General features: G+C 42.6%; 1 protein-coding gene and 1 long non-coding RNA gene across 10 annotated transcripts in view; both read right to left on the reverse strand.

Annotated features, from left to right (window-relative positions):
- The window catches only part of PPFIBP1 (PPFIA binding protein 1), a 177906-nt gene extending 166276 nt beyond the window's left edge, over window positions 1-11630 (reverse strand). For 8 of the 9 annotated variants that reach the window (XM_060166673.1, XM_060166672.1, XM_060166671.1 and 5 more), the window contains exon 1: window positions 11504-11630. The gene's annotated coding sequence lies outside the window, so the exon portion shown is untranslated. Of the gene's footprint in view, window positions 1-5846; window positions 5867-11503 lie in introns of those variants that run through there. The other variant, XM_060166666.1, reaches the window with a different exon arrangement.
- A 9028-nt stretch (window positions 11631-20658) lies between these two features.
- LOC132529753 (uncharacterized) lies at window positions 20659-23718 on the reverse strand. The gene is made up of 3 exons (XR_009543562.1): window positions 23587-23718; window positions 22183-22276; window positions 20659-21698 (listed from the first exon to the last, which is right to left on the reverse strand). It is a non-coding gene; the product is annotated as an uncharacterized LOC132529753 (long non-coding RNA).
- Window positions 23719-24647: the final 929 nt, after the last annotated feature.

Below are 24647 nucleotides of genomic sequence, written 5' to 3' on the forward strand. Positions count from 1 at the left end.
CTTACATTATGAAGTTGGAGAACTTAATTTCTCAAATTAAAAGATCAGCGTTCCAATTGCTTCACAGCATTCCCCGAGAACAACAGGCAAATACGTGCTCTAGATCTATGCAAGTGAAGGTTTTGCCAGACAAGGAGTCAATTTTCCTCCCCGTGTCCACAGGTCCTCCTGTTCTCTAGGGCACCAGCATAGCCCAAGGAAACAAGAGCCCAGAGAAGCCAGATCTTCTCTTCGTTAAATGTGAATTTTCAATCAGTGAAATCTCCAAAACATTTAAGTACTCGCACAAAGTTCTTAAATTACTGCGTAGGTCAAACCAAACCTGTCTGCAGGCAGTCTTCATCCCAGGCCCACCAGCGTGAGAACTCTGCTGCAAGCCAGAGCCCGCAGGAGATCAAAGCAAGGACCAGGCAGGGCAGGGTGGCCTTGTACCAAAGGTTTATTTGGAAGATGTGTCTGGCGATGAGGTGCAGAATACAGGGAAGAGACCAACTGCAGGGTCTATGTCAGAGTTGATGGGGATGTAAACCAAGGCATTGGCGGAAGGAATGGAGAGTGATTCAGAAAACACTTGAAAGGCAAATATGACAGTGCTGATGGCCAGGAGGGGGGTCTCTAGGATACCACACGCAAACCTGACCCACTGTAAACTTTGATAATGAAGCTGAGACTTTAAGAGCAGAAGGTAGCTCAGGCTTAAAATTGAGCTCTTTGACTTCCAAGAACCCGGGCAGTCTTCACGGACTTGTAACCTGTAGTCACACACAGAACCCCAGGCTCAGAAACACCCCACACCTGGTTTAATGCTCTGCTGTCATCATCAAGATTCCTAATGATGTAAACTTTGAACTTGTGTTCTGTAAATGAGGTCTGATGGCACAGTGGACCATGCATGTGAACAGAGGAGATCTGTTTAATACGTGTGGCCACAATTCCCTGCTGCCCTATTCATAATAGTGTTTGCAGGGCCCCATAAGCACAGAATTTCGGTGGACCCACGATGCATGGACTTCAATAAGACTCAAAGCGAGTTCAAGGTAAATGTGTTACAAATGCAACTGAGTAAGCAGGTGGGTGGGTGCTGACAGCAACAAGAGGCCATGCTTTCCATTCGATCCAGAACTTGCTGTACGTGTAGAAACTAGGCAGTGTCTTTCTAAGAAACACTAACAACCAAAGAATCCTTTCATATCCTCTTTTACTCCTGTTACTCCCCTGTATTAACCAACCACTGACACTGAAGATGACGGCACAGAAGGAAAGACAGAGCAACCCATGGTTCTTTTTCCTTTCAGTCCTTCCTTCTATAAGCCGAAGATTGATAGACTGTGCAAATGGAGACGTGAAGTAAGGGTAGTCAGTTTTGTGCAGTGTTTCTTCTATTCTGGTAGGAAGAATATACAAATGCATTTACAAACTACAAAATATTATGAAGTGTGTGACTTCAATAATTCTGCATACGTGTTAAACACTCTTATATTTGCATTTAATACTGGCATTGCATAAAATAAAGATGAACAATGAAATTCATGTTGATAGTTTTTATTTTTAACTTTCCTTCACTTAGAATGACATTAAATAGCAAATAAACACCATGATGAGTAAAGAGAGAGACTATGGGAGAAAAGGAAAAGCTTTTATGTTAGTACCTTTAACAGCACTTTTTCCTGCTTTTTGAACAAGGGGCCACACATTTTCATCTTATACTGGGCTCCACTAATTATGTAGCTGGTCCCACTGAGAACCACTGAACTCAAGAATATTACGCCCATCTAAATACGCTGCCCACGCTTGGATACGTTTTTACTGACATCATTCAAAGCAACCCCCAAAGGACCCACCTATGGATTGATGGCAGTGGTGCTGATTTTTAGTACCACACTCTTAATTATTAGATTGCTTCAGTCCTTTTCTCATCCCACTCATGTCATTGCAACAACAAATCTGCTGAAACACCGCAACCCAACGTCTTTCGGCCAAAGATCTTTCTAGAAATAATCAGTTAAACTGAAGATTAAAGACCTTACCAGGAGCAGCATGTAATGCAGAGGTCTCTCTGCTGGACAACTCCCCCTTATGAAGTATTCCCTGGTGCTCTGGTGGTTCAGTGTTAACCAAACCCAGGCTGCTTCCCATCACTCAGGATGCTCAGGTTTCCCCTGACAAGTTGTTCTGCGAACCATTCAGTGTGGTGTCTAAAAATTCCTCCTTCAAATACAGTCAAGTTTTCCTTTGTCTCATTTCATTCTCCTCTTCTTTTCTGTGCCACTACTTTCCACTTCAATAAATTAATCTCTTGCCTGCAGACACATCCTGGCAAATGTGTCAGTTTGCATTGTTTAGATGAGAGACTTCTGTCATTCTTTCAAATGTTTCCTCTGTCCCAATAATCCTGGAGAGCCAGGCTCTCAGGAGCCTGAGTTACTTGTCTATGAATTTCCTCCCACCGACTCCTATTAGACTGAAGAAAAAAAAAAAAAAAATGCAGACTCCCTGGGGTGAACTCACTCAGCTCTTATCTCTTCCAATCACATTTTGTCCCCAATTTCCCCATCCTTTCTTCCATTCCATCTGAAGGAGCACTCTGACAGATTTCAAAGCTAACCCGCACTCTCCGCCTAATTTCAATCTATCCCGCTCCTTCTCACCTCTTGTTTGCTGCTTTCATATCACCCTCTCTGCCTGGACCTTCCTCAAACCCACGCTGTCAGAGCACGTTACCTCCTTGCTCAACTCCTTGAAAGGCTGGGCTAACGGGACAGCCTGAGGTTCATCACCTCCCACGTACTTCTCAATCTTCTGCATTCTGGATTCCACGTCTACTGTGCTGAAGCTGCTCTCCCAGCTCACGGATGGCCAGACGGCTGGACCAGGGGCCGTTTCTCAGACCCGTCCTTGTAATGGGTCTGCGGCACTGGATGGCGTGGACGGTCCACTTGTGTAGGGTGTGCTTCGTTCCCTTGCCACCATCAACCTCCACCGCTCTGGGCATTCCTGCTCTGTCACCTTCAATAACTTTTCTTTGGCCTGACCATGTCCAAACGTCAAGAGTTCCCTGAAGGTTGTGTCCTTGTTTCTTTTTTTATTCTGCATCCTCTTCTTTGGCGAGTTCACCTACTCTCGCTCTTTAGGTAGCAGCCCTGTGGAGATGGTCCATCACTCGAGGGACTAAACTCCAAACCTGAATTTCTAAATTCTTGCTTAAATCCTCATGTGAATAAAATCAACTAACAATTCTTAATAGCTTTTCACATGCCACGTACAAGTGGTTGAGGATACTGACCCTGGAGACTGTACCTATCTGCATTTAAATCCTGAGTCCTGTGACTTCCCTGGTGGCGCAGTGGTTAAGAATCTGCCTGTCAATGCAGGGGATGTGGCCTGTGAAGATCCCACGTGCCGCGGAGCAACTAAGCCCGTGAGCCACAACTACTGAGCCCACACGCCACAACTACTGAAGCCCACGTGCCTAGAGCCCGTGCTCCACAACAAGAGAAGCCACCACAATGAGAAGCCCGTGCACCGCAACGAAGAGTAGCCCCCGCTCGACACATCTAGAGAAATCCTGCGCGCAGCAGTGAAGACCCAACACAGCCAAAAATAAATAAATTTATAAAATAAATAAATAGATAAATAAGTAAATCCTCAGTCCAACACACACAATTGTGTGGCCTTGGGAAATTCACTTAGCCTCTCTGTGTCTCAGATTTCTCATCTCGAATAAGAACAGGGCTGACGTAGGGATTAAATCTAAGTTAAAATATGTATGACACTTAGAACAGTGCTTGGTACATACCAAGTGCTATGTAAGCATTAGCTATTATTATTGTGGTGGTGGTTATTCTCCTAAAAACCCAGTGAGACAGGTTCTATGATTTTACGAGTTTACACAATGAGAAAATGAAGGTAGGTTATTGTGGGTCATGATGGAATCTCAAACTCCAGATGATCAAATCTTAATTCACCATATTTCTCATTAAAATTTAACTTTTGCTGTGTGCCTTTCTTCAGGTTGTTCTATCCCTCCCCCCTCCCCTTGCCCCTCCTAATAACCCTCCTAACATTTAACATACTATTCCAAGAGTCATTTTTATAAAGTAATAGTTCTCAGATCCCTCCCTAACTTACACACTAAAAAAATCTCATTTTAAAGCATTATGTCACTCTTTTTAAACCCTCTGAGATCTGGCTATCGTATATCTTACCTCTCTTAACAATAGTGATCTTTCCATCTTATCTTTCTCTGACACTAATCTAATTAAATTCTACACTTTGCTCCAAATCCAAGCATGCTCATTCCCCCCCACTGCCTCCTCAAAAAGTCCTACTCATCCTTCAAGGCCCATTCAAATCCTACCGCCTCTAGTGGGATCCCACTAGACCCAACCCTTTGCTCAAGTTCATAGCTCAATGTGCTCTCTCACAGCACAATCTTCCACCACCTACCTTCAAGAGGCCCAACAAATTGATTTTTTAAACTTTAATACTTTTTATATTTCAAGAGTAATGCATGAGTGTTGTAAAATAAACATTAATATGCTATAAAAAAAATTAAAGGTCCCTCAACTTCCCTGCCGTCGTCATCCCATCCTCCACAAACCACCCCATTTAGCAATTTTTCTCCTGCATTGACAAATGTAACTTATACATGTATGCTTGGTGGCTTTTTGTCTTAAAATACATATCACAGACATCTGTTTAAGTCAGTATATTTTTCCCCAATTTCTTAACAGCTAAATAGTTTTCCAAATCTGTTTTTTACTATTGTTATGTGTAAGGAGGGTCACCCCATTTCTGCCCCCATCTCCTGTATATGCATATTCTTAAGGATAAAGACCGTGTTTTATTCGTCCTTATATCTCCAAGAGGACCTTGTACCAAGGCCAAGAATTGCTTAACAAATGTTCAATGAAATAGTAAATATATCCGTCATCGATCCAGTGTTCACTGTGTACCAGGACAACAGCTGCTGATGCTTCACATATATTGCAGGTAATCCTCATTACCCGCCCAGTTATTCCCATTTCACAGAAGACAAAATCACACAGCTCATAAGGACAGGAGAGTCTACTCTATAATACATTTGTCTGACTCGGGGGCCCACCCCCTTCATCTCTACGCTTACAGGTACTACAACTGTCATAAGAATACCCTTTGCTTTTTCAACCAAAGTTGGAGAACAGAAAAGCTCCAAGTATTCTGGTGTAGGCAGGTGGGACTGAGGATAAGAGACGGGTGTTGTTTTGGAATGAATGTTAAGTACATAGAGGCAAGTGGTTGCAGCCATAAAGCTAATCTACCATTCAGCCATTCAATCTATGTTTACTGAGAAGCTACTAGAAGTCGAATGACTTGCCTCCCCTTCTTAAGGCTCCTCACATTCTCCTTCGGTAATAGCTGCCACCATTTGTTGAAAATCTATGTACCAAATTTGTCATTATTATTTCTATTAATAATTTCTAATACTGACAAAAATTCTACGAGGCAAACATCAGTACCACATCTTACGGAGAGGAAAACTGAGACCCGAAGAAGTTAAATTTCTTGCCAAGATTAGACTGTAACGAAGAGCCAAGCCAAGATTCAACTTGAGGGTCTGCAGGGCTCCAAAGTCCGAACCCTTGTTCTGTCATCCAGGATTGCTGCCTTTGAATTCTGAGAGAAAAGATGAACTATGACGTCTTTAAAATTTAAACTGTCAGGATCACATTTGGCTTCAAGTAACAGACCCAACTTCTGTGGCTGAACCAAATGGAGATTTATTTTTCTCAAAATAAATCAAGAGGTGGGCAGACCAGGTCTGGTACAGCCGTTCCAGAAGGCCATCAGATTCCCAACCTGCTTACCCCTCAAGCTTCTCGTCTTTGGTCACAAGATGGCTTCTCCGCTTAAAAAACAGCATCCCTGCTCCTGGGAGAAAGAAGTACAAAGAAAAACAGCCTCACCGGCGAGCTCACAGAGGCCGTTCCCTTATAAGAGTGTGTGGGAGAGCCCCTGCCAGTTACTTGCATCTCACTGGCCAGGACTATGTCGCCTAGATACCACCCAGCTGCGAGGGATTCTGGGAAATCAACCTTTTTTTTTTTTTTTTTTTTTTTAACTATCATGGTGAAAGGGTAAGCTGGGACAAAGTGAGACAGTGGCGTGGACATATATACACTACCAAACGTAAAATAGATAGCTAGTGGGAAGCAGCCACATAGCACAGGGAGATCAGCTCGGTGCTTTGTGACCACCTAGAGGGGTGGGAAGGAGGGAGACGCAAGAGGGAAGAGATATGGGGACACATGTATATGTATAACCGACTCACCTTGTTATAAAGCAGAAACTAACACACCACTGTAAAGCAATTATACTCCAATAAAGATGTTAAAAAAAATTAAAAAATAAAAATAATAAAATAAAATGGTTCAGCTGTAGAGAAAAAGTGGGCAGGATGGATATGACTGGGCATCTGTCTGTGTCTGCTCCACAGGGTAATGTAGAATGTAAGTCACCCTAGAGAATCAAGGTACCCTGAGAAGAAGGCAACAGAAGAACCTTAAATCTGTGCTTAAAAGCCCCCTTGGCTGTGCAAAGTCACCCACTGATGGGGGTGGAGGCTGGAATAATGTGACAATTTTACAGAAGCATCCAAACAGCTGATCCAGAGGAAAAACACCAAGACCCAGGTGACTTCACACAAACCGTCCTGGCAGACTCACAGGTTCAATCAGTGTTTCCCCTGAGTCGTCACTGTTTCCCTTCCTCCAGCTCACTCACTTGCCAGAGTTACGTTAGATGAGAAGCTACAGGCTCATTTGACTCTTCCATCGTTCATAAGAAAAAGTAGAGCGAGTTCAAATTCCAATTCAAGCAAAATAAAATCCTCGACCATGTGTTGTTATGAGAAGCATTATCTTTAGAAAGAGACAATGGTTGCAGGGATATTATTTATGCAACTGCAGCCACACTACCAAGTGAAGGAGACCATAGAGTTTTAGCCTGTTTGCATTTTCTTTCAAATACAGTAAGTTCAATAAACGTTCCTCATAAAAACCTCATACAGTTCTGTGATGGCGAGATGGTATTTGTGAAAAGTACTATATATGGAGAGAAGGGTGAAAGAAAGCCAGCAAAAGGACTTCTGTGAGCTATATCCTAGGCTCACAGGAAATACAAGATGACACAGCCATATTCAATGGTATGGTTCATAGTTACATTCATAGCATGGAAGAGGTAAAACCGTTTCCGATGGGCCCACCTACTTCTTCCCAAGAACTACCTTGCTTGCCTAAAGAATTTGGCCACTTACTTATGAATGGACTTGCCACTGAAAACAGCATCTTTAGTCTCTCTCTCACCAGGTAAAATTAAGTTTTCCTTTGTTAACCAACACACAACACGAGGAATCAGCATACCTGCTCCCTTGAACTTGCATCTGCTTTTTTTTGACAAATGCTTAATTTCTCTAAGCTAAAGGAGAGGTGAAAATACCTAGCCTTACTCTGGAGTTCAAAGGGTGTCCATAAAATCTGTGGCCAGCCCCAAAAGTTATGGTACTTGATCTTCTTCCTCCACGGTCCACATTTGAGGCATGAGCCTCTACCAGAATGACTGATAGTCAATGCAGTCTGAGTTTGTACAATTCCTTCAGTCATGGGCATTTTTAGGTGCACCTCTACACAGAAACCACTCCACGATCTTTCTATTCTGAACTCATTACATTTGCCAACAAAAACAAGGATGTGAATGTGGGCCAGTCAAAATGTGAGTCACACCAAGTTCTAGGGAGACACGCAACCGAAGTGCAGTAACAAACTGAGACAACACACCCACCTGGATCACTCAGAGTCCAAACCCACATTTCAGAAATAGACGCTCTTCAAGGAGCACAGGCTGGTAGAGGTTTCACTCAAACCCTCCTCTCCTTCAAAAACCGCCTAACAAGTGTGCAAACTTAAAACTCCTGGCAGGGCCCACTTTTCCATCTAAAATCCAGTTGTTTGGTGTTTTAGATCCTTAAAAGTGGGAAAAAGTATTGAAGGGAAAGAAACCCTCACCACTTGGCTTTTTGAAACATTATCAACCAATGCCAAACTGGCATCAATAATTACTATATTTAAAATAAAGAGTGTAAAAGAAATAGAAGAGTCTTTGTATTTTCTAGGGTGGGTTAGTTCAGTTTCGGTTTTTTAATCCATTAGCTCCATTTAATAAAGCATCGGTCTTTATGGTGGTGATATATGTGACAAAAGCTGTAGGCTTTTGGCTAGGAAAATGGTTCTGACGTGCACTGCTATGAATTTGAGAAACAAAGGACATAACACACTACAGATGCAAAGAACCGCACAAGCCCAGAGTGGTTTTTGGATAGTGTCGATTTGGGGTCAGTTTGATGACTGATTTAATTGTGAAATTATCAACCTTTAGGTGAAGGGAAATGCTGGCCAGAGGACACTTTGTTCCCTTTGTCCCCAAACAACACCCAGTGTCACTAACCTTAACAGCTTTGACTCTCACACTTAAACCCATCTGTTCCACCACGGTTAGAAAACAATAATAAAATCATGGCTCCCTGAAAGATTTCACAGTTGGCTGCTCAACTGGGATTTTTTTAATTTGAAAAAAATTTTTTTAATTTGAAAAAAATTTAATTTTAATTTGACTTTCTAGGGAAATCTCTGGGAATAAAGAAGTCATTATTGTGCACTGTCTCTTGCCTATGTTTTCGCCTTGAAGGAATGTTTCTTTAATAAAGAATCAAGACACAGACCCAAATGTGAATAGATATTCATACATTTCATTCACTCATTCATTCATTGTTTTGAACAGGTAATTCCAATCAGGTCAGAAACATGTAATAAAAGGCAGAATGATGAATGAAGTCTTCTTTAACAGTTGGAAAAATGTGCTACTTGGGATATACATATTTTTAAAAATGGGAGCTGAAAACCTCAAAAAGTTAATTTAACAAATTACCAACATAATCTAAATTAACTATAAAAATACAAATATTTCATGAATATGAACAACAGGTTTTAAAAAGAAGTCAGCTAATTGTAAAGCAATTATACCCCAATAAAGATGTAAAAAAAAAAAAAAAATCTTAAAAAAAAAAAAAAAGAAGTCAGCTAGTCAGTAACTAAGGGGAAAATAATGACCTTGTTCTGATTTATCTCATGCTGGCACAGTGAGTGACAAAAAGACACATACACAGTTAATGAACTCTCTCTCACTGAACTTGTTTCCAAAAAATGTCCACAATGCCCTTGACATTAGGCACTATTGATCTGCAACAACAGTGTGCCCTGAATTTCAAGTCAACATCTGCCCACAAAGGCCAGATTATCATTTTTTTTTTTAAAGTAGCTATGATAGTTGCTGGTCAAATAATTTAACCAAAACCTGATCCTACCTTTCTCAATAACTCAAACGTCTTTCAAGCTTTGTCCTTTAAAAGCACCATGTTTTACGATACCACATCTGCCTCCTACACACAGATGGAGAAAGAGAAATACTGGTTAAAACTAAGTATGTAAAATGACTGTTACTCCACAAACTGTGAACGCAATTCAAAGCTTTGATATATTCAAGTCCCTAAGCCAGGACTCGCTTCTTGGAAAGAAGTATAAATCCGAACTTGGCACATCAGGATAACATCCTAAAGATACACTTGACTGATTTTTGCAGCTCTGTCTTTCGGTATCACCAACAGCAGCCTTAACACTCCATCAGCCGAGGCTCCAGTGAGCTCACACCAGCCCACAGGAGTTCCACCTCACCTCCTGCTCTTTCCTGCTGAAAAAGTACATTGGAAAATATCGTATGTTCTATGTACTTCCTACAGAACATAAACAGAAAAGACTTGGTCACCATTATTTCAGTGACATTAGGCAACTTCTGTTTCTTAGTCCAAAACACAAACCAAAATTAAAATGTTCTGGCCTTTCCGGTGAGGCATGCCTTGCCTTTGCAAAAAGCCTACTCTTAATCCACACTGTGCTAATTAAATTTTTCAAGAGCAATACAGATCCAGGTGTTTTATAAACAACAGCAAACAAAACACTTCTTTTTTTGCCCTGACACCTAAATGTCATCAGGCTAGAAAGAGGGAGAACCCCATCGACGAAGTCCTTTATCGCCACACTTCCCGACTTGGGTTTATTAGATGCAGTGATGTGGCTTCTTTCTTTCCTCCTCTCCCGGAAATGCCCTTACATACAGGCACCTGGGATGCAGCTTTTGACTCACAAAGAAGTCCACGCCCGTTTCCTCCCGACCTGGCAAGAGAAGGATCCTCACTGCTGAAGCACTCTGGTGAAAGAAAAGGGAAACTTGACTCAGAAGTCTCAGTCCCAACACTTTCCTTCTCCAAAAGAAAGAGCCTTCAGCACTGAGAAGGGAGGGTTCTGAGTAAGCTTATGACTCCATAATTTTTTCCCCAGAAAGTTAATCCTACCCAGTTAGTGACCCAGGCACACAAAATCGCTAAACAAGAAACAGAAAGGATTTGAAACAGGAAATAAACACAAAATCAGAATTCTATACGTCCACTTATCAAAATACCATTTTGCTCCTGACTTGCAATTGCTTCCCCTAAATACCAAACTGGGGCACTAAATCAAGTTCTTCTTCTATTGCTCTCTGCACTTCTTATTGAAAGGAAGGATTTGTTTTGGTCCCACATGTTGAAAAATTCATGTTCCTCTAATTAAGAGTTTGTATGCCGCGCCTTCTGCCACATTTCCCTGTTAAAACTCGCTCCTCTAAAAAAGATCCATGAAAACAACTACCAGCCCTCATCCTTCTCTCAAACAGCCAAAGAAAACAAATCTGAAGATTCTCAGCAGCCTTCCTAAACCCTCCAGAACACAAAGTTGGCAACCAAAGGAATTCTCCGTTAAAATATGAGTGAAAGAGAGCTGGCGTTGAAATGTGCCCCAAGAGACCGGTTTTCCCACAAGCTCATAATTAATACACCCCATGTGAATTTCTCACATCCTGACTGGACTGTATAAAAGGATTTTTTATGTTCCTATATAAGAATATATAAGAATAACGATGACAGACTTTCATTTAAATCAACATGGCCACAGGCGAGCTAAAAAAAATACAAAACTTTTGTTCTCTCTCCAAGAGCATAATTTTTGAGTCGATATTCCATAAACTTTTTGTGACATTTTAAAATAACACCCCCCCCTACACACACACACACACACACACACACACACACACACCACGTCTCTGATTGGGGGTCTCAAGTATTGCTAGGAGACTGGGGTGTGGAGGGTTTAAGTACCCAGACAAGATCTTACAGGTCCTATCCTGGAGGTATTCTTCACACATAAGCTAGTTGGGAGCCCCAGGAGTTAAGCCCTTACCCCACCCCCAAAAAAGTGCCCGTTCCCAACGGGAAACAGGAGGGAGCTGGAAAAGGAAATCGAGCGGCGAGTAGGGGCAGCTGCAACCACACAACGGTGCCACTGCCCTCCGGTCCCAGAGAGGAGCCGAACTCCCTTACCTGCCTGAGCGAAGAGAGCCGCCGGCACGACTTGCAAAAGTTCTGGTTCACCTTCGCCCGGAGTTCAAAGCGCCGGCACTCTGGCCCCGCCACAGGCTGGCTACCCCGAGTCCTCTCCCGCCCCGCTCCCGCCTTCCCCACCCTCTCGGCCCTACACCATGTCAGGAATCCGGGCAGGCACCGAGCTGGGAGCTGACATCACTCCCAGTCCCAGGTACCTCCCCTCCCTCGCGCCCTCTCCCCTCCCCGCCGCAGGAATGAGCCAAAGAGAGTGCGCGGGGGGGGGGCGTCGGCGCGCCCCGCCTCGCGCTGATTGGGCCCGCGGACTGTCACTCAGAGGAGCCCACTAATTTTACACATTCCTCGCAGAGCCCGGCGAGGGCTGGAAGTGGGTGTTGATGGAAAAAAAATGCTGCCTTTCCTGCTCTCTCTAAGGGAAGGAGAATAATGGTACGGGGCAGATCCTTGCGGGTCCTGTTTTAAACTTCTCTTGGTGCATTTACCATCTCCCAGGTCAGAAACGAAACTAACCCACCCAAGCCCCCTTTTGAAGGAAAAACAATCGCCTCTGTGTCACGGGCAAGTCCGAGTCCGGCGGCGCGTGGAGCAGAAAATGGCTAGCTTGAAGTCAGGCAAATAAAAGAAACCGCCAGCTCGCTCTGCTACCCTTTTATCTTGGGACTGCTGGGCGTTCCCTTAGAAGGGAAATTTAGAACTTCAAAAGCACCTCGGGAAGATATGGAGGGGAATCCTCTGGATCGTTAACTAGGGGCGTTATCGACCGTGTGGTTGCTTTTGCTTTTAGCAACGAAAATCACAGCACGCGAGCTTCCAGGCAAATAAAATTGAACCTCCGAAGAAAAATAACTATTTACCTTTCTAAAGACCCTAAGTCTGCTGTTTTCATGCATAACTGAAAAGGGGGGGAATCTCACAATTGAGTTCAACAAGCCACATGAGAATAATTACTGTTGAATGAAACCAATTGCAGTGGCTGAGCTATCAATTAAGAATTAACTAACGTTTAACACTGGCGTGTATCAGGCAGTGTAATACCCCTGGCTAACAGAACAGAAGGATTCTCAAGAAATGGGTCTTTCAATTTGCCTTCCAAGGCAGGGCTGAATGGTGAAAAGTGGCCCTCTTTATATGAGATATAGATATATTATGCATCATCTTCTGGAATTACAATGAACTAATCATTGACTTTCTGTTGGTTTTTATTGTTTGTTTTTTGATGGATGACAACATGTCATACATTTCACCGTTCTGCCAAAGATTGTAGAAGGGATGTACAGAGTCCACCACTGTGTCTCATTTAATCCCCATAACCATCCTGTAAGGTGAGCGTCATTAGCCCCATTTTAACATAAAGGAATCAAAGGCTCAGCCAGGTTACATAAGTAAATTGCTCCAGAACGCCCAGAACTGCCGTTGAAACCAAAGTTCATTCGATTCCGAAGCTATTCCTTCTCTTTAGAGTAGGGATGGCCCACAATCTACACTCAAACACTGTAATGCTAAAAATAATCCACAGACCCAGGCCAGTGCTCTCACAGACCAACTTCTATACTATTACCATCGTGCTGTTTGTCAAGCCTACACTATTCCAAGCTCCTAACGTATTTCTGAATCCATTTTTTCCCCTGCACTAAGTCTTTCTGTGCAAGACATCCAAATGAATTTGCTAAAACAGTTTGGTTTTGCTATCAACATCTTCCTCTAAATCAGGCTGCCCTTTCCCTGCAATTCTTAGCTGGCCATTTAAAACTCTCCCCGATCTGGCCTCTATGTACCTTTCCCACCTTATCTCCCACTTCAGTCCTGGGAAACATTCCACTACAAACTGGTCTACTTTCATCTCACCTTCTCGCCTACCTGGAATCCCCACTCTCTTCTGTGTGTGAGAGCTCTGTGGGGTTTTTCGTTTTGTTTTGTTTTTGAGAACTTTTAAGATCTACTCTCTTAGCAACTTTCAAAGACGTAATACAGTATTATTAACTATAGTCACCATGTTGTACATTACATCCCTATGACTTACTTATTTTATAACTGGAAGTTTGTTCCTTTTGACCCCCTTCTTCTGTGTGTTAAGTCCCGCCCTTCTCTCAAAGCCTAACGTCCTTGTCCTTGCTGTGCCCTACAGAGGACAGAAAAAGTGGTCCATTGTCCAGTTCTGCAACTCACTTGCTGTGTAACTTTGACCAAGTCATTAAAACATCCATCAGAAACCTAATCACCTCCTTTATAAAATGGGGCTGATAAGACTCAGATCAAAGGTTATTGTAAGCCTTATTGATATTGTACAGATGTGTAAACATATGGTTATATATGTCTAGTTATATACATTTCCTGTCTTCTCAAACTCTGAAGAGGATGCTGCATGCCTAATACCTCTTTGTATTCCTTACACTCAATTCAAGGAAAACACTCAATAAAAATATAGGATGGAAAATAGATCAGCAGATCATCTCTAACCACCCTCCATTCCTTAAATGTACCCAAACCCCAAACGATCTCATAGCCAGAAACCATAACTACTTAACTATCTCCTCTCTCTCTCTCTCTCTCTCTCTCTCTCTCTCTCTCTCTCTCTCTCTCTCTCTCTCTCCTCTCTCTCTCTCTCTCTCTCTCTCTCTCTCTCCCTCTCTCTCTCTCTCTCTCTCTCAATGCTTTGCCCACAGTCCTTCTGTCTTCCTGCCCTCCCACCATTTATGCAACAACCCTTAACCCCCTCAGGTATTTTCTGCACCAACCACTTAACCTGCCTCTTAGCCACTCACCCCTCCTTCTCCCTCAGTCAGGGACCCACTTGTCTGTCGTGCCTGTTGCCTGCCTTGCTCTCCCAAATGCCTTCCAACAGTGGCCGGGTGGCTACCAGTCATTCTTCCAGCCCCAGTCATAGGAAGCCTGCCAGGGTTCACATTCTACAACCAGCAGCAGGAGATGGGGGAGGGAATGTCCCACCCCCAAAAGGATGGCAGGATAGAATAACAGGAAGTTGCCTCCCATCCCCTCTGCAGCTGGAGTGATGAGAGCTGCCATCCAAGTCCAGAAAACAAAAGACTCAGGAGGAAAACTGAAAACAGGCCAAGGCTGGGGCAGTAGTGTTCAGACCAGGGGTTCCAGAGTAGGTGAGGAAGGAACCAATGGGTCAGATTTCAGCCTCCTTCTCCCCTCTCTTCTTCCCCTTCCCCTTAATCAGAGTTACAGCTCTTATATGTTCTACATTTAGGCTTCACCGTAATGCTTCATTTTACAAACAGATCTAACACTTCAATGAATAGATTGAAACCAGTGGTCTCTGGGTATCTTGGGGAAGCCCCAAAGAATCAGGACATTGCGGGAAGCAAATTAGGATGCCTGATGAGCAGGTAACCAGAGTCTACCCACTAACCTGGATCTTAGCTGATTTAATGGAAAAGTCCATTTACAACTCCTGTGGTTTCAACACTGAGTAACTCTGAAGGTCTAGATCCCTATTTTCTGCCTAGTTATTCCTATGATCAGCCTGACCTGTAGTACCTATGAGTTTTGCCAGATAATATCACTATGGGGTAGAGGTAGGGAAGAGGACAGCATGAAAGCAGGAAAAAACCTGCAGAGAATAACAACAGTAGAACTTGAAATGGACCCTAAAGGTCATCTGATGTAACGACCTACAGCGGTCCTGACAAGTACCCTTCTGACCCCTGGCTGAATTTATCTGGGGCACACGAGCTGGGAGAACATCCCACCACTGAAATTCTTTCTCCTGGGAACCCATATCCTGCTTTTCTGACTAGTCCCTCAAAGAACTCTGTCTCGTGTCTCATTTAATCCTCACAACCATCCTGTAAGGTATCATTAGCCCCATTTTAACATAAGGAATTAAAGGCTCAGCACGGTTACATAAGTAAATTGCTACGGAACACCCAGAACTGGGATGGAAACCAAGGTCTCTTTGACCACAAGCCATCTTTTCTTTATCTATCCAAAGCACTGATTGTTCACAATCTACTCTCTTTCAGCTCCGTGCTCTGGAGTAACAGAGAGCTGGCTTTTTTTTGTTCCTCCCACCCTCAAGCCTGTGCAAGGGCAAGGATACATCCTTTACATTGTTTGGTTAGATGCAGATACCAGGAGAGGCTCACCCCTCTCATCAAGGTTATATCCTTTGCTGACTGGTCTTCATAGGCCTCCAGCTGCAGCTCTCCAAAGCACAGTCGTAATCACTCTTGACTACGTTCAAAACACTTGACCGTCTCCCCTTTACTGAGGGACAAAGACCAAACTCCCCTCTGGCGTCCAAAGATCCTTATATCCCGGCCCTCAACCTACGTTTCTGAATTCTCGTCCACTCTGCTTCATACTTGCACACTCCACAAATGAATGACTTTGCACCCATATTCTCTGATAATGTTTCCTCAGTTAAGGAAGATTTTTGCCCATTTCTACTAAAATCTACCACCCAGGGTTGTTTCGATGATCTGATGTCATATGCAAGGTAACAGAGCACATTGCCTGACACATAATGAGTCATCAGTAAACATATTTTCCTTTTTCTTATGACAGAAAACAATTGTACTATTATTTTTAATATATGGCTTATGGCTCTCACTGACTGTAAGTCCCTTACGGTCCTTGAGGGCAGGATGCCAATTTGTTTCATCTTTACATTCTTTATGGAATTTAGAACCATGCGTTGCCCTATGGACATTCGATAAAAATTCACTGAATGAATGAATGAATGAATGAATGCTGCCTTTTGCTTAAGACTTCTAACCTGCTGTATAGGCTGTGCCTTTAGAAATTCAGGAAGAACTCCACCAGCACGATCTTAAAGGATCTGGGTGCCTCAGGTTGTTCTCATCCCAGTGACATCAACAAACACAGGGCCGGTTGAACACATGGTATAAATCATGAACCCAAGTTCAAATGAAAGAAGCTTAGCTTTAGAATTCCTTCTAGAGGAAATTGCTGCTTATTCTGTCTGATTCTAAGCATGGCATGGGTGATAACCCAGATACCATTTTAATATCCTTTAGCCGAATACTGAGCCACTACTCAGCTATCACCACTGACATCATTTATGAACCCAATCCTTCACCCCAGTCCCTGCCTGCCCATGGAAACAGGTTAGAAGTAGGCCCAATATCTCGTTCCAAGCAGTCTTATTTTAATCACTCTTTCCTTGCAACCCAGGTTGTGCTGTATTCTCTGGTTACCTGCCAGAGAAATCCAAACACCTAGTTACATTCAACTTCCCCATTTTATTATTCTATTTATAAAAGGAAATTTTACAGCTAAAAATAGAAACTATCTCTTTTCATGGTGTTTGATTAATGTTCAATTAATGACTCAAACAAATTAAATTCCTTTAAACAATTCATTCCCTTTACAAATGCAGTTAATTCCGTTTCTTAAAAGTGCATCTGATTGCTGTACTCTGAGAGAGGTCAGGAGGATAGAGAGCCCTTTCAACACATAGCAGCAGTTCTTATTTTCCATTCCATGCAGATGGTCTGCATAGCATTCTTCCCAAGCAGGCGGAGCATTTATGCAGGCTGTCAGGCCTCTCCTGAGGTGACAGGTCACTGCCATTTCTTCCTACCAACACGCACTGTGCACAGACCTCTTTTAGAGGTCGTGCGAACGTGCTCAATCAACAACAGAGCATTACTCATAACCAGTAATTCCCACCTTGATTTTCACCTGCCACAATATTAAATAAGGCTCACTTTTCAAATAATATATCATGGCTCACTACCAGGTTACACTAGCAGGTTACACTAGCAGGTTACACCAGGTTACACTACCAGGATACACTACCATGTATACAGGTTGACATTGTGGTGCACCCCATTCTCTGGACCCGTGCCACCTACAGCTCCCAGGCCTCCAACGGATCCATTAATTCCTACTCACTCACCTTTTCACCTGGACAATCATTAATTTACTGTTGCTTTATTCAGTCTCTCCTAATCCTTAACTAGAATTCTTCTACTTAACTAGAATTTACATTTTAAAATGGCATGTCAGACTTCACTCCAGAAACCTCTGTCTACAATGACCAAGAGGAATAACTTTTAGCTAAAACAGATGTAAGACGAGGATGGGACAACTGGCTTAAATAAATGTTTTCATTAAAGGAACTTTCTTACAAGTTGAAACAAGTTACTGATAAACTAATCTTCAGGCTAGAGCATCTTATCACCCAAATTCTATAAAGAATGTGTTTCTCTGCTGCTTTCCCTTGTTCTTCCAGATTCTATCTCCAGACGAGCTTTTCCACTGATGAATGCTGATTGTGTAGGATCTGAATTGCCAGATAATTGGTACTGTGGTTTGTTAAACTAGCCAAGGTATTAAGGAAGCAAAGAGAAAGTGTCACAGCTATCACTTTTGTATGTCTGTCTTTTAAATGCTTTAAATCACTTCCCTCTTGTGTTACCTTAGATAATTCCCATTTGACCCTACATTGTTTGAATTCTGAATTAGATATAATGTAATAGCCATAGAAAAAGTACCTTTTACATTGCAAGATGCCATTTCTGAAAAAGATCATCACCCATTCTTGAATAAAAGGAAGAAATACCACCTCTTCTTTGGTAAAATTAAATAAAGCACTTCACGTATTCCAAGTTATAAGACCTAGGATCACTTTACCGTTTTGAGTTTCGGTTTTTCATCTATAAATGGGATGGCAATAATGCTAAAGAAAGAGTGCGTTGGGGTGGAGCCATGACACCCTGGGTGTTGCTACCCTCCTTCTGGCAGAGTCTAATACGGTTCCCTACACACAGGATTCTCAGTTAATATCCTGAGACCCTTGCCACCTTGAACAGTACAGATTGGACCATGGATGCCCTCCTGAATCAAAACAGTCCAGTATACACTTGGCAGCAGCCTGGGGCAAACAAGCATAAGGACACTTGAGCAGAGCTCCATACTGAATTTTCCGTAAGTGGCCCTATCAAATCCTCTCTCAAGACACTGAATGTGAGACACATAGAAAACAGACGACAGAGCAGAGCAGAAAAACGCAAAGGGGCATACAGAAGGAAGGCAAGAAACACGAGTTTCTTGAAGCACGAGTAGGTAGAAGCATGAGGTATAGAAAATGAGATCAGAAGAAAGTCAGTCACTCAAGTAAAACATAAAGCAGAAAGGGATGGACGCTGAGAGTCACGTGTAACAAAGGTGGCGAGAGAGTCGCACATAGAAAAGGTAGTCATCAGAACTCTGGAGTAGTAGACACCATGAGGGTCGTGGACAGTAGCTGCAGAAGTAATTAAAAATATAACAGCAATAATAAAAATGATGCTAATAGGACATACCAACGTCTGTGTGCCTTGTTCTATTTTAAATGCTTTACATATATTAACTTCAGCCCTGTGAGACCTGTTTCCATTCCACAGATGTGGAAACTAAGCCACAGAGAGTTTAAGTAACTTACCCAAGGTCACATGGTAGAAAGTAGCATGACTCAACGCACTTTGGCCTCAGAGTCTGTGCTGAGAGAAAAGCTGAGTTACAAGCATGATGGACACGTAGTTCCTGTTAAATCCTCAACCACGTGCAGGCTTGGGGGTCCAGTGATTCCCTGCATTTCCTTCATTCCCCAGGTACTCACACTAAACCTCCATCACCTGAAGTAACCTGAACACTCTTTAACTCCTCACCCCTTGAAGGAGCCTAATACCGTGATTTCAAGTGAGGTGATAAATGAGAGAGCATTTTACCTTCCCTGAAATAAATGGGACAAAGTGAAGTGTTTTTATTCTGAAATGAGGTAAAAGTTCTGAAGACGTGGTCTGCTGGTCAAGATTGTCTCTACATCAAGCTCCTTTCACACATCACTTTGGGCCAGCCTCTGTTTGTCTTGGTGGTATATTTTGCCACACGCTGGGGGAATTTCAGAATGTATTTGTTTTCAACGTGTAATGATCATTACATATCAATTAAATAGAATTATATTAATGACATGACCCTGTTCTACCTCATTCCTTCACTAAGCAACTAGAATGAAGAGCCTATGATTATGGGGACAATGAATAAAAGCCAAAGGAAAAGGAGCTTGAATATTGTTTTATCTTTCTACCGCCTCTCACAGCAGCAGCGAGATCTTTTAGGGTCTTAAAGGAGTTTAGATTTATTCTAATTATAATGCGAACCAAGTCAGGACATATCTTACTACCATATTCTTGTTTCGCTAAAAACAAAACCTTCTCTCAGTCAACCCCAATTTGTTTTTATCGAATACATTTGTGAGAGTGACCACTGGTCCAAGGACAGGTGCTGCTTTCTTTTAGGATTCATTTACAAGAGTCTAAACTCTCCTATCAAAAGGGCAATCAGTGGGTATCATGAATCAGTGATTCCAGCATAAGGTTAAGAAGAAAAGTGTTGGAGCCTAGATTCAACCCTGCCTTAGGAAAGATTGTGTTACCAAAAATTAAAATCTGTTGAAATCTTTCAGAAGATTAAGAACTTTATGTCTTGTACCAAAGATTATTTCCATATGATATTATTGTTTGAAAAATTATTAGTTGGGCATTTTACTTTAATCCATTCAAACCACTGGCTTTCGGAAGGTAATACATATGTCAAAGAAAATATTTCCTCCTTCCCAAATGCCACTCAAAATCCCCTTTCTTTACCTGCTAATGAGGATTAAATGTACAAGGATCAGCTGTATTTGTCTTGTCCTATTTTAGACATCAGGGTTGTGTTCAGTTGCCTTCTAAAGCTTTATTTATTTGTAGAATAAAAGAGTCACATGTGTGGAAATAATAACACTTTTGTCAGAAAGTCAGGCAGCAACACGGAAGCTCCAGGGGTCCATATGCCACTCTCAGGGGAGCATACTTCCTCAGGAGCAGGGAAGAGAGAAGGAGGGGGAGAAAGAAATTTCATGCCCTGCATCAGAGACCCTAAGCCCATAAATAAGCAAATTATTAAATAAGCCACACGGTTCACCCCAGCAGCGTCTCTCAGCTCTGAGACGTCCCTGTCCCCTCCCCCCCAACTTTCCCTCCTCGACACACACATACACACTCTCCCCTCCCCCTAACTAATGGCTCATTGGCCATAAATAAAGAAAACAAACCATTCTTGTGATCCTGGGGCTCAACCCAGGCAAGACATTTAATGTGAAACTTTGAACACCTTTCTTGGTCACCCCTTCATGTTCTCTGAGAGCTTAGTCCTAGAATCTGATCTAATCTTCTCAGCAAACCTAAAAGTAAGTGCAATTATGATCACTGCTTTCCAGACAGGGAAACTGACATCTAGAATCAGAACCGGCTTCGTGGGTGGGAAGTATGTTCCCTGGCACTTAGAGGGGCCCTGAGCTTGGTTTAATGCTCCATTGTTGCCATCTTGAAACACTTAATAATTTTTTAACGACGGGCCCTACATTTTCATTTTGCACTGGACGCCACAAATTATGTAGTTTATCTGGCCTAGAAAGGTTATGTAACTTTCCTAAGGCCCCTGTATTAGTTTGCTAGGGCTGCCATAACAAGGTTTCTGGGTGCCTTGGGCAGCAGGAATTTACTTTCTCACAATTTTGGAGGCTAGAAGTCTAAGATGAAGGTATTGGCAGGATCGGTTTCTTCTGAAGGCTCTCTTTTTGCCTTGTAGATGGCTGTCTTCTGTGTCTTCACGTGGTCTTTGGGATTAGGGTCCACCCTAACGATCTCATTTTAACTTAATGACCTCTTTAAAGATCCTGTCTCCAAATCCCCTCACATTCTGAGGTATGGTTAGGACTTTGGCACATGAACTGGGGAGGGAGCACACGATTCAGCCCATAACAGTCCCATAACAACCAGTAAGTAGAAGAACCACTAAGATTTGTTTCATTCACTCTGCTCTATTTGCCTTCACAAATACCTGTATAAATATTTATACTTGTATAAATATGTAAGAATGGCTCTTCTCATCACCAACAGGAAAAGCGGAGGCACAGAAAGACCAGTGCTTGCTATGGTGAAACAACGTGGCAGCACAGGAACTATATTAGTATAATGATAGCGCTGGGTCCAAACGTCAGCCCTCCTGGCACTGAATCTACTGCTGGGCCCGTACTGCCTTTTACAACCTGCACACACAGACACCACTGCCAGAAAAGACAGTCCCTCTCTACAATTATAGGTTCTTGGATGGTCTGCCTTTGGTAGATTTCAAAATAGCCCAGTTGACTCCGATTCTAGCCAGGGGAAAAAAATAAAAATCATTACTCTTCGGCTCACAAATTATACAAAGGCACCTCTGTGGAGTGCATCCCGCATGCCGGGGTGTAGCCTCTTTATCTCATTCTTTTGCTGGCTCCAAGCTGTAAGCATCCAGCAGTGAGAGGTGAGTTTGTGGAGATAGCCAGGGAGTAAGGTAACCCATTTAAATGATAAAACAGGTTAGCCATTTCCAGTTTGGACATGGATAGTGTTTTAACGTGAACAGCTCTGGAGTCTGGATGGGAGACCTGGGAGAATTATAATACAGAGTGGCAAGGAGGGGAGGCAGCAGATTTCTCCTTTCGAAGAAAAGGGTTCTTGGGTGACCGATGGGCAGGGAAAGCCTTTGTTGTGCTTTGCTTCACAGGTATAATGGGCGGGCGGGGGTGGGTGGTGGTGGCAGATCAGAGACAGAGTATACTCTGGCCTTAGATACGAACATTGGGCAAGTTACTTTACCTCTTCGAACCTCAGTTTCTTCCCTGCAACGTGATGCTTTAAAGTTCCAGTCTATGTCTCAAATTCAGTAACTCTTGTTGGGGTGTGATGAGTGCTGTTTGTACAAATGAGAGCATGACATATAATTTTTTATTAAATTCAGTTTCCCGTTATTAAAATATGAAAAACTTCTTGCATCAGTGGGGAAACCAGACAACATCTTAACCAATTGATGAACTTTATATGCCTCCAGATATGATGCTCTGAGAAGGACGCAACACCACTTAGATAACATTCTGGCCTAAAATGCATAAACTGAATCTAACCATGAGGAAACATCAAACAAACACAAACTGAGGACATGATGTAAAATAATTGGCCTACTCTTAAAAAATGTCAGTGGCATGAAAACAAAGAAAATTGAGAAAGCTGTCCAGATGAACAAATAAGACAAGTAATATCTGATCCTGGACTAGATCCTTCCTGGAAAAGAATTTCTATAAAGGACAGTTGACAAGATAAGAATATGGGTAGTAGATTAAAGTAATGTGTCAATGTTAAGTTTCCTAAATTTTTTAACCATACTGTTATAAAAAAAACAGTTCTGAAAGAGAACATTTTTGTTCTTAGGGTATATACATTCAAATATTATAGAGTAAAAAAAAAATGATATATGCAGACTTTCAAATGGTTCCGAAAATATATAGAGAAAGAGAAATTAAGAAAGCAAATGGTGGCAGAATGTTAAATATTGGTGATTCTGGGTAAAGGATATATGGGTATTATGCATTCTAGCAAATTTTCTATAAGTTTGAAATTATTTTAAAATGAAAGCTTTTTAAAAAAGGTAATGCATTCTCATTGCATAAAATTTTCTGAAGAAGAAAAATCACTTGCAATCCCTCTACCCAGAGGTAACTGTTAACCTGTTGTGTATACTGGATTTCTGTTGAAGAAATTCACTGGTGACAGCTGGGCAGGGTAAGTGTTTTCTGTGCTCAGAAGAAAAAGGGAGGGGGGAGGGTGGCAGATCAGGACCAGTAATTGGTTTGTTGGGGCCTGTGATCTGGTCTGGCCAAGTGTTTCCCAAGACGAAGTCCACTGGGAGTTTCTCAGAAAGATTTTTTCCTCTGTTGTTTTCTTCTGTTGCACATTGTATCACGGGCAGATATTTGAAGTAGCCATCTTGAGATCGTAAGGCGAAAGCCAAGAAAATATAAGATAAGGTGACTCAAAACACTTACATCAATGAGCTTAATTAACCACTCTAGCGGCAGATATTTCATCACATGAGGTAATAAATGTCCTTATTCTTTAAGCCAATATTATTTAGGTACACTATTGCAGACAAAAACCTCCCAACTGTTAAACCTCTACTATTAAATAAGACTATGCAACCATTTGCTTTGCTCTTCTATCAATCACCCGTAGCAAAAGCTCTTCCAGGGCTTCCCTGGTGGCACAGTGGTTGAGAGTCCGCCTGCCGATGCAGGGGACATGGGTTCGTGCCCCGGTCTGGGAAGATCCCACATGCCGTCGAGCGGCCGGGCCCGTGAGCCATGGCCGCTGAGCCTGCGCATCTGGAGCCTGTGCTCCGCAATGGGAGAGGCCACAACAGTGAGAGGCCCGTGAACCGCAAAAAAAAACAAAAACAAAAACAAAAAAACAAAAAAACTCTTCCGAGTGAAAAGAAGTCATGGGACCAAATCGGAATTTTGGGCGTGTGGCAAATTCCCCAGCCAGAAGCTAAAGGGAACACAGGCAGATTGAGACAGGCAGTGTGGGCTTCATGCCCAGAAAGAAAGAAAAAGGGAGGTCCAGCCCTACTCTCTGGTGCAGAGTGGCCCTGAGTATCAGAAAAAATTATTGGACTTTAGACTTGCTTTGGCTTCCTGAAGGGGATTCAGTGTGGGGAGTAGACAGTGGAGGAAGCAGAAAAGTTTGTAGTCCCTGGAGCAGCTCAGTAACTGTGCCTCACAGACAGGCTGGGTGAAGAGCGGGCCATTGGCCATTCCAAGACTATGTCAACCACCTTTGCATCAGCATGGCTCCTGGAAGTAGCGATCAGTGGTGGAGATGACGCCAGAGAGCGGCAACATGACAGGTGGTACGTGAAAGCTTCAGCACTGGTGGAAGCTATACTTGACACAACAAATGTTAATTCCTTGATTCATTACTAAACATTTATTGAGCACTTGCTATCTTGTAAGTAATCTACTAGATGCTAAATATACAGGGCTTAACATGGCATTGTTCCTTCCTCTTACAGAGCTTACAATCCAGTTCTGAGGGGCTGTGTGTCGCATGAAAAGGATGCAGGTATTAAAACTTAAATGGTTTCACCCTTCATGAAGTTATGCCAAAATTGAAGCTAATCTCCTAGGTAACTAACAGGCCTCACACACTCCATCCCCCATTGCAAACTAATTGTCCTGTGGACAATTTCTACCTTTCCCCAGTTCTGCTTGGCCATAGACCCGGGGACC

The sequence above is a fragment of the Lagenorhynchus albirostris genome, chromosome 11, assembly GCF_949774975.1.
Source record: "Lagenorhynchus albirostris chromosome 11, mLagAlb1.1, whole genome shotgun sequence".
In the NCBI taxonomy this organism is placed as follows: Eukaryota; Metazoa; Chordata; class Mammalia; order Artiodactyla; family Delphinidae; genus Lagenorhynchus; species Lagenorhynchus albirostris.